Here is a 13,629-nt window from a genome sequence, read left to right as displayed (position 1 = left end):
TTTAAAATTCATCTGGAGTCAGATCACTTCTCACCATCTTTACTCCTTACTTTCCTGATCCAAGCTCCTGCTATCCATCCCTGGGTTGTTGCAATGGCGATGTAACAGGTATCCTTGCTTCCGTCTTTCACCCTCTATGGTCTATTCTCAGAAAAGCAACCAGAATGGTCCTTTCAAAATGAAAAATCCCTGTAAGTTCTCCCATCAAAGACCTGTGACACATCCCCTGTTCATTCATGGTAAATGTCTAAGTCATGTCAACTGCCTCAAAAACCCTCTTAACGAACTTGCAAACCAAAAGTCCTAATTAATACACCTAGGTACTCTGATGGCCTCACCTCAGCTTTGTAAGACTTGTTTTTCACTTGCTTTTACCATTTACAGTGACTTCAGGAAAATCTTCAAACCCATCTACATTTTAGTTTACTCATCTGTAAAATGGGACTGACATCTACTTTGCTACTTTCATAACATCCTTTTGAGGATCAAAATTAGGAATACATGCAAGAGTGCTACATATATGTAAACAATTATCACTGGGAAGTAAAATAAATCTTGTACTTTCATATCTAAATAATAGAAGGATTAGAGCGTTTAAGCAAATGCAGCTCTTAAAATGAATAATGCATATTGATTTAGTTTTCATCTTTATTAGACTATTAAATTCTCTTAAAACTATTCAAAATATATGTAAATCTGAGGGGCAGTCTGAAAGATGATTGCAGTAGAGATTGGGTATAATCAGATTAATGCATAAAATAATGTGTACAACCAGAGTCCAGTTTGTTAATTTCCTATTAAAAAAACTACAGAATAACACATAAAGTGTCTCCCTGTCAGTGTTTTATTTCCATAGACGATGAAAGGAAAGGTGACATAATCAGATGGGAATTTTCTTTTTTCCATTTAGAAACAAAATATAAGTCAGTGTACAAATTCTGATACACTTTATAGGTTTCCCTCAGATGTCTGAATTTGGAAAACCAATAAATTGTAACTCTGTCCCCACTTCTGAGTTTTGATTCAATAAGAAATATTGAATGAAGTCAAATAGATGGTGATACAGACATCATAGAGCAGTACATCAAGGGGAAAAGAAGGTGACTGACATATTTGTCAATTTTTATTTGCCTAATAAGACCATGAGGAAAAAGAAAACTACACACATAAATAAAGTAGGCATTAATATAAAATTCTTTTTCGTTGACTATTTCCCATATCTTTCCACCTCACAACTCCATGTCTCTGCATCTGGGATCATCACTTTGTACTGATGCAGCATGGCTGACACTTAATGCCTCCTCCCGTAAGGGAGCAGAATTCTTTGTGCTGTATTTATGAGTTAAGATCAATAGAGATCGACCGCATCAGTAATTCATAGAATCCTACCTTTCCTATTGATTCAATGCAAATAATCAATCTTTTATGAAGTGAAGTTTCAGAAAAAGAGTCTTCTCTTCAGGAGAGAACATGGGGATTGGTCCTGGAAGGCAGGTAGGCTCATCCCTACTAGATTTGGTGAACTCAACAATATCCCCTCTTCTTATCCTTTAGAGGAGACAGACTGAGTCAGAGGTGCTATAATTAGTCACTAAAACCCAACCAAACAGGAGCCATAAGGGCATCGAAGGGAGTTGTGGATGACTAGGGAAGGCCTTGTGCTATATAACACAGGGAAAGGGCTGACCCAGTTACACCTGGAATCTGTCTGTATTCCTAATCCCTAAAAGCTTTGGATTCTCCATTCTAGTTTGGGGAATCATCTTTTTCAGCCTCCATTTCCCATGTCAACATGGATTACTAAAAAGGAAATGGTCAAGTTGATGTACCTGATTGGAACTGAGCACTTATGGAGGGTTCAAGCAAAAGAATCTTGAGAAGCAGGCAGATGGTAAAGGACAGCCACACATTACAGAGAATATTTGTCCTGCCAGGGATAGGCAACAGCTTAAAATTTTAAGCCATATTTCATATTTGCGTAAAAAATACGCTAGTGAATACAGAGGATGAACTGGGTTGCAAGAGAAGGAGTGTATAGAGCAGACCCAACAAGAAAGCTGGGGCTAATTCAGGCTGGAAATAATAAGGATCTGAACTAGGACAAGCAAGTGAGGATTTAGATGAGGAGAGATAATTGAAAAATATTTAACTAGATTTCATGATGTGAGAGGTTGGAAAGAAATAAATTGTTGTTGTGTTAAATAATAGAGTTTAGAAACTTTCTTACTCTAGGGCTGTAACACCAAAACCTAATTAAGGTCTTCCCTCTGGCGCTTTAGAACTGATTTAGAAAATGTTTTCCTAAATCTAACACTTCCTCCTCCTCATCCCCCACACAGTTTCCTGACTACAGTGGCTTCAGTGTGGGGAAACTCTAATGGAGACTTCCTACCTGCCCTCCAGGGATGTCAAGCTCTGTCCACCAGCCATCTAATTAGATCCTGTCCTATTGTTTTAGGATTTTACAGCTCTGTCCCAGGGTTGTACACTTTCCACTGACTTCCCTTTTCTTGCATAAATTGGTCATCTTGATCAATCACCTGGACTGCATCACACTGTGAAGACTCCTAAATCAGTACTCTGAAATGCATCCCAATCCTGGTTTCTCGAATCAGAATTGCTTGGGGCATTTAAAATGTCTGAGAGTGCCTTAAATGTTCCATACCCTTTTTTCTACTTAGGCTTTCACTGTTTCCCTTTGTCATCATCTTTGCCCTGGGTAGTTGCTTTAGGTTCTATGTAGGTTTAGTCCTTGTTCTCTTGAGGTGTACCATATGGCTAGGAAATTCTGGTGGATACTAATGCTTTGTTAGTCAAAATCCATTTAAGACTTAAAAGACATTTATAGAAGGAGTTCTCAGTGTTGGTTAGGCAGGAAATAACTTGCAGAATAAAAAAAGGAAAAAGAAAGACAGAGAAAAAAGCCTCAAAGAGATATGTACATGAATGAATGAATTTCTACATGAATAGTCCATTCCCATTGGTCTAGACAGGAACTACATATCCCTAGTTTTATGAAAAGCTTACCAAATGTTTTTGAAAAGATATCAAGATTGAAATTTTTAAAAGAGATTATATAATATAACTTCTTACTTGTGAACGGTAACATGAGACCCAACTAAGAAGAGTCTGATAGTTAGAGGTAGAAGTGGAGTATAGAACATCTCTCTCAGACCAATGTGGCTTTTTTTAAATTTCTAGCCAATTCCTTGTCTTAATTACTTGATTCAAATACTTAGTAAGAATGTATATCTCATTGTAAAACCCAGCCTATAAGTTCTTTCATTCTGGTGGGTCAGTAAGTATTGGAACCATATGCTACCACCTATTGCCCAGCCAGACCAATTGATATAATATTTAATAAAGTCTTATAAACATCAAATCTGGTTGTAGTGTGAATAGCAGCAACTATTTATGTAACCAGCCAAATGTGCACAGCTGACGCCTCCAAGAGCAGCCTAGTAAATATCATAACATGGACTCAAGTGTTCAACTGCCAGTCTTTGCCCATAATTCTCTTTTTTCAGTGTTTAGGAACTTGAGCTGCTAACGAATGTCTGTTAAGTATTACTCCAACCTGTTTGAAAACATGTTACACCATTTATGATTATGGCCTGTGTTCACACCAGATGACAAGAATCTGCTTGCAACCTGTTATGTTAGTTTTGAGCCTCTTGGGAGATTATGGTAATAAGTGCAATTGCAGGCCTACCTCCAGAGCCTGTGCAATTCTTTTATTCTTGGGTTTGAGCATAATGGTTACCATCACATCCTGAGAAAGAATTATCTTTTCTTCTTTTATATGCAAAAGTTATTATTTAAACCTACGTGGCTCTGTGCACTATTTCCTCCCTATCGGCGAAAAAAAAAAAACTCATCTGGAAAAACCCTCCCCCATGCCAGAATTAATCACAATAACTTTTATCAAATAAGTGTGCCATGTTGTGCTATGCATGAGTACCCTTAGGTGACTCCATGGGTAAATCTACTTGACAGTGTCTTTGTCCTATATTTTGGCAGAGGTGTCATGATTCAAAATGTGCATCGCTCCTTGATTTTCCTGAAGGCATGGCCCGTTGGGACAAGGCTGTCCTCTAGTAAATGCTACCATACTGGGAGTTCCTGTTCTGTATGACTAATTTTTTCAAGGTATTCTGGAAACTCCCAGTCACCTACTTAATGGTGTGGAAAAGACTTGAGGTTACCTAGAAAAGATGCTAACTTGAGCACAGGTGTTTAATTTGCCATAAATCCTACTTTCTACAGGTGTTTACCTTGCCATACATCCTACATTACACAGTTGAAATTCATGGAAATATTTAGGCATATGTGTGTATAGCTATATATGTTTATTTGTATATCTATATATGTTTAGAAAGATGAGAGATTAGATTAGATTAGATTAGATAGATGATAGGGTCTGTGTGCTGATAGGATGGGCATCCTAAGCATGAAAACTCAGACAGGGTACTAATTGAATGGCAAAAAACAGAATAGCTTTGATGAGATCCAGTGTAGTGATATTGAGGAAATATGAAGGTTGACTTACAATTCCCTAATCAAAAAAGCTGTACAGAATTATGAAAAATAATTAGAGGAAATCCTGGAAGAATACCACTCATACACTGTAATTTGGAATATTGCCCAATGGGACACAGAGGGAGTACCAAGCTTATATCAAGCTGGCTGAGATTAAATATTATTCAGAAACAGGTGACCTAGGATTCTAAAAGGCATGCAAAAGAATACCAATAAACAAAAGTGGCTCCAGTGGGATGGTTTTCCTTAAAGTATTTTTTTTTAATTGAAGTCACAGGTCAAATTGCTACCTCAAAAATTGGAGACATAGGCCGATATGGAGAATCATAATTAACAAGAAAGAACACCTCCATGGGAACCAGTACCAGGGTAGAAAAATTTAAACTGTACAAATTGCTGGAGACTGCATGTGGATAAGTTTGAGAACTTACAACTCCAGGGGGACATGCTCAGTCTTAGTGGGGCCCTTATACTTTTATGAGTTTTACCTTCAGAAGTCCTACCAGGTTCTCACAGTGAAGATCAGAGCAAAGTCCCATCCTGATTCCAGTGTGGGGAGGGGAAAGATTACCAACTTGAAATAAAACCAGAGAATTCTGTTCTTACCAAGACTTGCTCTCAAAAGAAACTGATGAAATAGTTTTTGATGAAATACACTAGGATTTTGCCCAATCTGGGAGAAGGGGAATGCCCACCTGCAGGTTGCTTTAGCCTTGTGTGTGGAGGATGAAAAATACTCTCTCCAATTCTCACTAGCCTTCCATGTGGAGGAAAGAAAATATCACCTCTAGTCCCCTCCAGCTCTCCTACCCCCACTAAGGGAGAGGGGAAGACTCACATCACATGTCAAGGTCACAGCCAAGGATGCAGGCTCACTAAAAGACTGAAATGAATCATAGGACTACATAATGTTTTCCTCTCCTCCTCTTGCCACTGCATCAATAGGACTCCTGTGTAATAATAAGGAATTACAACTGAAAGAATTGCATATCTAACTTTATTTAACAAGGTCTCTAGGGAATTCCAAAGACAACAGGGGATATAAAAGCAAGGATACCAGCTAAAATTTTAGCCTCTGACACCTACAGCCACAGCAACAGTAAACACAGCCAAACTCTTAGCCAGATAAACATAAAACCTCATAGTAAAGGCCTTTTTACCTCCAATCCTTTTGCTCAGTACCTCATGCCCAGCTTTCACCAAGAAATGTCAAGACATATTGAAAGACAATAGAATTCAGTTTGAAGAGCCAGAGCAAGCATCAGACTGGCACAAATATGGCAAAAATGTTGGAATTACCAGATGACATATTTCAAGCAAATAGGATTAATATGCTAAGGGTTCTAATGGAAAAAATGCATAACATGCAAGAACAGATGGGTAATGTAAGCAGACAGATGGAAACTCTAAGAATTAATCAAAAGGAAATACAAGAAACCAAAACTATAACAAGAACAAAGAATGCCTTTGCAGGGCTCATTCAAAGACTAGACACAGCTAATAAAAAATCAGCAAGCTTGAGGATATGTCAATAGAAACGTCAAAAACTAAAAGAGAGGAGGCACCTGGGTGAGTCAGTTGGTTAAATATCTGACTCTTGGTTTTGGCTCAGGTCATGATCTCACAGTGGGTTCAAGCCCCACATAGGGCTCTGTGCTTACAGTGCAGAGCCTGCTTGGGATTTTCTCTCTCTCCCTCTATCTCTGCCCCTCCCCGCTTGTGCTCTCTGTCTCTCTGTCTCTCTCTCTCTTTCCCCCTCTCAAAATAAATAAATAAATATTTTTTGAAAAAAACTAAAAAAGAGAAAAAAGGCTTTTAAAAACCCAGAATATCCAAAAAGAGTAGGAAAACTACAAAACATGTAACATATGAGTAATGGGAGGCTAACAAGGAGAAGAAAGAGAGAAAGGAGAAGAAATATTTGAAGCAATGACTGAGAATTTGCCAAAACTAATGATAGACACCAAACCACAAATTCAGGAGCTCAAAAAACACTAAATAGTATAATTGCTAGAAAGACGAAAGAAAGAAAGAAAGAAAGAAAGAAAGAAAGAAAGAAAGAAAGAAAGAAAGAAAATATCTGGGTATATTATATACAAACTGCAGAAAATAAAAGACACAGAAAATTTCAAAGAAAACTTTCAAACAAAACTTTGAAAGATGCTAGAGGAAAAAAGATTACCTATCATGGAACATAGATAAGAATTATATCAGAATTCTCTTCAGAAACTATGCAAGCAAGAAGAGAATGGGTTGAAATATTTAAAGTATTGAAAAGATCCCATAATCTAAAATTCTATCTAGTGAAATTACCCTGAAATAAAAAAGGAAAATAAAAACTTCCTCAGAAAAACAGAAACTGAAGGAACTTGTCACCAGTGGACCTGCTTGCAAGAAATATTAAAATAAATTATTCTAAAAAGAAGGAAAATGACATAGGTCAGAAACTTGGATCTGCATAAAGAAAAGGAGAGCATTAGAAAAGGAATAACAGAAGGTCAAGTAATATATTTTATTTTTCTTATCCTTAATTGATCTATCAACCACCGTTTGCTTTAGTATATATAAGAAGAGGTCAATTGTCATCTGGAGAAATCAAAGAAAATGCACTGTACTCTTTTGTAGCACAAAACAATCCACAGTAGATCTCTCTCAAAGAAAGAATGAAGTCTTTGGAACGTAAAAATAAAACCAAGACATGCCTAGCAAATATTTTGCCACCCAAAAGAAAGAGATAACTATAAAGCCTGCAAGGGAAAAAATAGCATAGTTTTCACTCACAGTAAAATTCAATGCAATATATAGTCTATGAAACAAAAGGTAAAACGTGGGATAAAGCAGGCAAAAAACATAATGAGAATAAAGCAGAAAGACAGAGATATACAAGAACTGTGTGGAATAAAGAAAGACTTCAATGAACTGAAGCTAACAAAAACAAACATTTTATTTGAAGCAGTGAACAGAAATTAACAAAGAAAATAATGTAATCAAGGACGGAGGGTACAAATAACTGACGTTATACAAGAAGATACAGGAAAAGAAGGAAAAGGGGGGAAAGACCATCAAAATACAGTAGACAATGAGGGGAGACAATGGACATCAAATATATTGATGCTGGCATTCTTGGGAAGAGACAAGGGCAATAGAAACAGAAGCAAATGACTGTACACAGGCTTAAGTATATCCACGGACTGATGATAAATAAAAAATAACTAATACATGAATGGAAACGTCAGGCACTAAGTTACATTAAATTACATAAATACACGAAACCATTTCCAAATATGGATATAAAAGAATGTGTAAGTAGTTCTTGCATGACAATATATTTATGTCAAAAAATAATAATAATTTAGGCTAAAGATCGCAGGCTATTTAATAAAAAAGGCTACATGCTTCCAATTCTGTGTCTCCCTCTCTCTCTGACCCTCCCCCTATTCATGCTCTGTCTCTCTCTGTCTCAAAAATAAATAAATGTTAAAAAAAATTTAAAAAATAAAAAAATAAAAAAATTTTAAAAAAGGCTACAGATAGAGATTGGGGTTATGAAATGAAGAAATTTTGTTTAGTATTTAACAGAAGAGTTATCTGCTACATGATATTTCATCTTTAATTTTAAAGTTAGGAAAATATAAGACCTATAATATTTTCAAACTCTTAAAATTAATTCCTGTTAGAATTTAAAGACACAGAGCAGGAGAGTAAAGAAAGACTCCTTCAGTAGACAGAGTGGCTGTGATAAAACAATAAGATCTATTGGGGATTTCAATAGCTGGAGAGAGGATGTTCTATATAAACTGATTAAATCCAATATCTAAAAACATCAATGGACCAAGAAAACACATCTGTAACCAGATTACTCCTGGGGTCTCCCTAATCAAATAACTTGAGAGAATAACAAAAGAAATAAAATCTGAACAGCAAATGACAGAAAACAAAGCAGGGGGAAGTGTATATATGTATTTAAAAACTAAATATGTGTGTGTAATAGAAAGAAATCTATAAAAAATACAAATACTTTTATTTACACTATTAAAACTACTAAAGGTATATATTCAAGCAATAATAAGAATTTCAATTCTCTCTCAGCTGAATATCTAATACAGTGCATTGAACTGATATAATAATAACATAAGGTTTTGAGGGGTTCTAAGAGCCCTTGACTTTGAGAATGAGAATCATCTACTATGCTCTCCTTTTCATTTGGTCTTCATAGCTCTCCATAATTTCTAACTTTTTCAAGAATGCTTTGCTTACCAATATCCTTTCACCTAATTTAGTCCCTAGCTTTGACTATGTATTAATTTTTTAAGACCTAGTTTTTATCTCTGTTTTGATTTTGAACTCACTGAGAATATGCCTTACACTTTTTCTTGGTCAACAATCCTGAGCAATAATTTTGAAATAAATCCTAAGTAAGTAACCAGTTGATTGATTAGTGTGCCTTATGTGACAAGTTTCCACTTGAAAGTAAAGGGAAAAATAAGCAAATGAAGATACTCTTTTCTGCATTCTCTGTTCTAATAACACTGAAAGGCAATCATTGAGCCTTCATTGGGCCTGGAAAACAATTAAATTGTAACCTTTTGATATGGTCATGTTTCTGTGTCCCATAAAATGTAACGCAACGCAGTATGAGAATCCAAATAGCCTGGACTTGATGCCTAAGAGTCAAAATTTGACATGAATTTTGCAGATCTCTAGAAAATATAAAATATGTGTTACTATACAAGTAATCTCAGAAATTGGATTAAAGATCACATGTTAGTAAAATAAAATTAACCTATTTGTCCCTTATCAGATGTTTCCTAAGCTATCCAATAGTTATTTTTAATTTAATGTAACTATTAGGCATGGAATGTGTCATAGAAGTCCTAAAAACTAGCAAGCTTCTCCCACATCTTACCAAGCACAGCTTGATAAACAGAGAAAGACTGGGAAGTTGGCTAATAAAATCTCTATACTTTAAAATGAGAAGCTGACAAGAAAGCCAAGTAGCGAAGGCAATAACTATGTGAAGTATTTTTCTGGCTCTGGTTTAGATGCTGTAGTTCACTGTTAAGTAAAAATCTCTTTCTGGAGACTAGTTCAAGAAAGAAAGAAACCTGTGCTAAAAGGAATATTTTGTATTAGGACAAATGGTTTGCCTTTTCTTGGCAATTTATATCTATAGGTCTTCTAAAGGAAAGAAAACAGCTCAAACCATGCTGTTCTAAAAGGTAAACTAGTGTCCTCAGTGGAATTTCAAATTCTCCTGAGGCCATTGGAGATATCCCAGGATCTGAAGGTCAACTTGATGGCTTAGAAGGGAAGTGATCTGGGAGTAATGATGGGTGATCAAATTTAAGATATTTCTCTGCATGTAGAGTTCAATCTCCATATGTATTTTGGATCTAGTGCTAATTTTCATGACTGCAACCATGAAACATTATATATGGTAATATATAAAATTCTATTCCTACATTCATGGCACTTGCATGAACTTTGGGATAATCCAACTTTGGGGACGATTCAACCCCTATTTCAAGCATCACAAACTGAGCCCATCATCATCTTTTTATTGACTGATACTAACCATTAACTATCTTCCTTCAATTTTAACTCTCAGCTGCCTATGTTCCAAATTACAATAAACTTGGAGACAGAAAAGTACTGCAAATGAAGTCTGAAATAGATTATTTTATTAGTGGCAGACATAGGTCGCCATTGATAGCTTATAGATCATCTGTCCCGATCTTAACTCATTATAACCCAGACTCTACTACACTCTACTAGGAAGTAGTAGAGAGATAATTTCTAAACTGGATTTAGACTTACAGTGTTCTTAATTATACAGGGCATCTAAGGATTCTTTAAATTAAATGAACATGTAAAATTTGGTTTTGTAATATAAACTAAATAAGCTAATAAAAAGTTAAGAGTTAATTTTTATGATATGTTGTGTGTGTGTGTGTGTGTGTGTGTGTGTGTGTGTTTTCTTAATGACTCTGATTAACATCTAGACAGTTTCCAAAACTGGAGAGTTGAAGAGTTTTGGTTGTAATGAGTTAAGATTGGGGCAGATGATCTATAAATTATTATTTTACAATGGCAAACTATGTCTGCCAGTAATAAAATAGTTTGCGTAGGACTTCCTTTGCAGTACTTTCCTGTCTCCAAGTTTATTGTAATTTGGAACACAGACAGAAGGCTGAGAGTAAAAATTAAAGGAAGATAGTTAATGGTCAGTACCAGCTAATAACAAGATGATGATGGGCTCAGTTTGTGATACTGGAAAAAGAAGTTGAATAGTCCCCTAAGTTGAATTATCCCAAAGTTAATGAGAGATGGCATGAATATGGGTAAAGAGAAAGCTGGGAATAAGAGATAGGGGAGGATCAAATCTGAGAATCAGCCAAGTTGGCCATGAATGAGAAATCAGAAAATAAGGCTAATCATACTGATGTAAAATAGCACTGTTCATTCCAAACTGATTGATATATCCATAATTTGTCTTTTAACAGTTATCTGGCTTATACTTGTATATCAAAATTCAAATCAGGAAAAGGAGACTACAACCTGTGGACATAGTTGGTGTGCAAAGATGTTGTTTAATGAGCATGGGCATAAAGATTTTCCTAGGTACACAGTGCCCAAAGTTGAACTACAAAGCAAAGAAATTCTTGGGAGCAATGAATGAGCTTGACATTCATGCTAGGAAACCTAAATCTCCATCTGGTTGGAGAGCTTATTTTTAAGCTATCTTGTATGTGTTTTTATGCTAGCTACTTGAGTAAAGATTTGCTTGGAAACCGAGGTGGTACTAAGTTGGAATGAAAAACATCAGGGCCCAGCTGTGTAAAGGTAGCAGGAGGACTGACAATAGTTTTGCCTGTGCTATCAACCTTAATAAATCACACAGGTCATAGGAGTTTCCTATTTTTAAATATATTTTAGCTGAACAGCCTTATTTGTCAAGGCAGATGTGATATAACTGAGGACAAACAGAGTCATAAGAGGTCAGCAATAGGATGGAGTTCGGAAAATAGAAGTTGGAAATAAAAAAATAGTAAGCATTCGGGGCGCCTGGGTGGCTCAGTCGGTTAAGCGTCCGACTTCGGCTCAGGTCATGATCTCACGGTCCGTGAGTTCGAGCCCCGTGTCGGGCTCTGTGCTGACAGCTCAGAGCCTGGAGCCTGTTTCAGATTCTGTGTCTCCCTCTCTCTGACCCTCCCCCATTCATGCTGTGTCTCTCTCTGTCTCAAAAAAAAAAATAAATAAACGTTAAAAAAAAAATAGTAGGCATTGTTCTTTTTTTTTTTTTTTTAAATTTTTTTTTCAACATTTTTTATTTATTTTTGGGACAGAGAGAGACAGAGCATGAACGGGGGAGGGGCAGAGAGAGAGGGAGACACAGAATCGGAAACAGGCTCCAGGCTCCGAGCCATCAGCCCAGAGCCTGACGCGGGGCTCGAACTCACGGACCGCGAGATCGTGACCTGGCTGAAGTCGGACGCTTAACCGACTGCGCCACCCAGGCGCCCCAGAGTAGGCATTGTTCTTAATGCAGCCCTGTTTAAAATGCTGAGCTGTTAGGGAAAATAAATAAATAAATAAGCAGGATTCACACAAACAAGTACAGTCTAGAACACTCACACAAAGAACAAGAAATACCTGGCTTCATTTGAGGACATAAAAGAGCTTAACCAGAGAAGAAATCACTGAAGGTAACATCTGAAGTGCTGAAGAGTTGAGGTATGGGAAGGGAATAACAAGCAGAGAAATAGTAGGGTGCAAAGGAAATGATATAGAGACGCAAGAGAGGAGGGCTCATTCAGAAGAACAGAAATTTCAGTATGGGTTAGATTTGGAAGCATGTGGGTGATATACAGAAATTTCAATATGGGTTAGATTTTGGAAGCATGAGGGTGATGGGAAAAGTAATGGGAAAGATTACAAATGAGAGAGATTATAAAGAACTTTGCATGTTGCGTTCTCATATAAAACTAATTTTGTAAATAAGGACTGTATATAGGACTGTTTTAGTAGATGAATCATATGACTAGACTTGCATTGGTAACAAGGTGGGTCTAAATATAGAGTCGAATATGGGAATGATTATAAAAATTCAGACAGGAAATGATGAGGATTTGAGCTAAGGTACTTATATGTAGGATTAATCTATCTTATTGACCCTTTAGTGAGCAAACAAAATAAATGATGAGGATTCAATCAATGGTAGTTGTTATGGAAATGTAGAGGAAGAAATACAATTGAATGGACAAGGTGACCCGTTGGGTGCAAGATGTCTAACTGAAGAAAATGTCTAACATCCCTCCATTCTTATGCCTTCAGTAACTCTTGACGCAAAAAAGCCAGGTTTTAGAGTACCAAAAGGAGAAATTATGTTGAATTTGGTTTCGTTCACATGTAAATTTGGATGTAAAAATAGGTTTTTGGAAACATATTTGAGGTTAAATAACATAAAGTTGACTATGCTATACACTAGCTTACTCTGGGATAACATTTAAAAAGATATTTGTAAAGTTTTCTATTTACTTATTCATCATCTAATTGGAAACTGTATTATATATATTTTTATATCAGGACTTACCTAGGTTTTAATTTTTTGAGTGTTGAAAAAGAATCAGGGCAAAAAGAGAGTTTTATTAATAGGGTTTTGTATCAGATCAGGAGTGAGAGAGGAAACATAAGATGTATTTTATATTTCTTCAAATCTTTGATACTACCAGGGATAATGATAATTGAGAAATCTCCAAGAGAGATATGATATTCTGAAAATCAAATGCATACATTACTTTAAATTTGCATTATCCCCATGTGGGATTTCCTGCATGCTTTAAAAGGACCCAGTGCAAAGGAATGTGGTCAGAACATGCAGCTACCATTTAGGAGCCTACTAGGCAGGAAGCCTTCCACATCTATTAATAGACAACTCTCTGCTATGCTTTCAATCTCTACCATGTCCTTAAGAAAGCTTTCCCATACACAAAGCAAAGTTGGACTTCCTCTACTCCTCTTCAGGACTTGAAATACCTTCATGAGTAATGATCTCACTGGGATTCAATTGTCTGATTACATGCCTGGTCT

This window comes from Panthera pardus, unplaced genomic scaffold (assembly GCF_024362965.1).
Source record: "Panthera pardus isolate Hobbes unplaced genomic scaffold, ASM2436296v1 HiC_scaffold_25, whole genome shotgun sequence".
NCBI classification, from domain to species: Eukaryota; Metazoa; Chordata; class Mammalia; order Carnivora; family Felidae; genus Panthera; species Panthera pardus.
This window is presented reverse-complemented; position numbering follows the sequence as displayed.